This window comes from Palaemon carinicauda, chromosome 20, assembly GCF_036898095.1.
Source record: "Palaemon carinicauda isolate YSFRI2023 chromosome 20, ASM3689809v2, whole genome shotgun sequence".
Lineage (NCBI taxonomy): Eukaryota > Metazoa > Arthropoda > Malacostraca > Decapoda > Palaemonidae > Palaemon > Palaemon carinicauda.
Window position 1 is genome coordinate 18,701,363 of NC_090744.1, and position 2,500 is coordinate 18,703,862.

The 2,500-nt window shown below is 52.6% G+C and overlaps 2 protein-coding genes across 3 annotated transcripts in view; one reads left to right on the forward strand and one right to left on the reverse strand.

Moving 5' to 3' along the window:
• The window catches only part of LOC137660171 (uncharacterized), a 155,387-nt gene that overhangs the window by 51,120 nt on the left and 101,767 nt on the right, over positions 1-2,500 (reverse strand). The window lies entirely within an intron of this gene.
• The window catches only part of LOC137660172 (androgen-induced gene 1 protein-like), a 187,748-nt gene that overhangs the window by 25,262 nt on the left and 159,986 nt on the right, over positions 1-2,500 (forward strand). The gene's annotated exons all lie outside the window — the stretch shown is intronic.

The following is a 2,500-nucleotide window of genomic DNA, read 5'->3' on the forward strand; positions in this document are numbered from 1 at the left end:
AGGTAGGCCATCACCTGGACGTTTCTTAGGCGGAGCTGTTGTACTATGGCATCCGCCAGCTTTGTGAAGACCCGAGGGGCCACATTGAGGCCGAATGGCATGGCCCGGAAGGCGTAGCTTTTTCTTTGGAGTCGAAATCCTAGGTAGGAGGAAGCGTGATGGTTCATTGGAATGTGCCAATAGGCATCCGCCAGGTCTATAGAGACCGTGTAGGAACCTTGAGGCAGAAGGGTCCTTATTTGTTGAAGCGTCAGCATCTTGAATTTGTTGTTCTCTATGAACTTGTTGAGGGGGGATAAGTCCAGAATGACTCTGAGCTTGTCTGAGTCCTTCTTGGGAACGCAAAACAGTCTCCCTTGGAACCTGGTGGACTTTACCTTCCTTATCACCTTCTTGTTCAAGAGGTCTAGAACATATTCTTCCAGAATGGGGGTTGATTGTTGAAAGAACCGCTGGAAGATTGGGGGTGGTTGCACCCAACTCCAGCCTAGACCGTTCTTGATGATGCTGTGTGCCCAAGGATCGAAGGTCCAACGATCCTGGAATTGGCGGAGTCTTCCTCCCACCGGAAGCACTTCATTGCTTCTGGTGTCCCGAGGACTTGTTGCCTCGGCCGCTAGCTCCCTTTCCTCCTCTACCTCTGGAGGGACGACGAGAGGCGTCTCTGCTTGCACCCCTGGACGAGCCTCTACCTCTGGCATGAAAGGTAGTGGATGGCTGCTCAAAGGCAGGGGTGAAGACCGGTGACTGTGACAACACCGGTTGGGGGACCAATTGAAAGGTCTGTTGTGGTTGGGCAACCACTTGGGAGGTAGCGGGTCCCGGAAACTGACGTCGTTGTTGACGTTGCTGGGGTTTTGGCTTCTGAGGTTTCCTCTTAGGCTGAGGTCCATCGTCCTGAGAGGTTTTCCTTTTTCTGGACATGCCCCACTTGTGGAGAAGGTTCCTATTCTCCGTGGCGGCTCTGTCAGTTATTTCCTTGACAAGGTCAGAAGGAAACAGGTGCTTTCCCCAGATGTTGGAGGAAATCAGCCTCCGGGGTTCGTGTTTCACGGTGGCACCGACAAACACGAATTCACGACAGGCTCTACGAGCCTTTATGAAATGGTACAAGTCCTTCATTACTGTGAGTAAGTGGGATTTGGCTAGTACCATGTAGTGATCAGGTACTCCAGTGTCACAGGCCATAACTTCAAGTTGGACTTGATGAGAAAGAGATGCCGCAAGCCTCTCCTTCGTGTCTTGTTCCCGGCGAAGGAGGTGATCATTGAGCTTAGGGAGGTCTTCATTAAACTGACGTCCGGCGACGTCAGGATCGAGCCTACCCACGACGAAAGTATGTTGAACATCTTTCCATTGTCTAGTGTCAGGGGGTGTCACGATGGAGAAGGGTCTGCACTCCTCCAGTGCAGGGCAGGGTTTTCCTTCTTCCGCCGCTTTAAGGCATGCAGCCAAGGCCTTTTCCAAAAAAGGAAGAATCGCAGTGTCAGGTGCGACATATGTAGGATGCTTCTTGCTCAAGGCAGGAAGCTTAGAGCAGGTAAAGCCCCTGCTCTTAAATGCGGAGGCTAGCATAGCCTGGGCCTTTGCGAGATCGAACACTATCTCTTCTTTAGGTTCGGTCTCCTCCTTCGAGGCAGGTTCAGAACGAAGCCGGACGTAACAGTCCGGGTAGGCCTCGAAGCTTGGGAAGAACTCCACATCTTCCAACGGGACCGTGCCGATTTTGTCACTAACAAAGATCCTGCCGGTCGCAATAACCATATGCTCTGCATACCTCCACGGGTTGGCATGAGAGCAAGCTGGGAGATCCTTGACCGAGATCTTCTTCGGGTCTCTGGATCCAATCATAGACCTGATGGACTCCTGGTTCTCCTTCAGTCTGTCGTCCATGACAGCTCTAATCAGTCGGATCAGTTCTTGGGTAGAAGAGGAAGGATCCGGGGTCGAGGAGGTAGACGGAATGGACATTTCCGTCGGTGTAGGAGTAGGCGGAGGGATGGACGAGGGAGTAGCTCCAATCTCCGACTCGGTGTATTCCACCTTGTCTTCGTCCTCTTCGGCTCCTTGAGCCATAAGCGTCTTCTCCGTGTCTTCCGAGACGTCAGAGATCTGTTCATCATCCTCGGAATCTAAACGACACTCGTGCATGGACTGAGCCATGACCACATCAGGTTCCACCGTAATTTGGACAGTGGGGATTGCTTCTTTTGGAACCACTGAGTCAGGGGAGGCCTTAGGGAACAACAGGGACCTCAGTTCTTCGGTGGCCAGGTACGGTCCAGTAGCATTTCTCTGAAAACCACGCACCCACTTGCGCAGTTTTTCACGAGCAATGTCTCTAACCTCCGCTGAGGGAGGGTTATGGAAGGCCTCAACTAGGTAGGCCTGGCAGACCGTACATTCCAGTGGATTCCAGAACTTCCAATCCCCTTTCTTGTCTGCGCAAGGGGCGTGAGTCCTGCACGCCGTATGTCCGTAAAACTGCGAGCGTTTCACA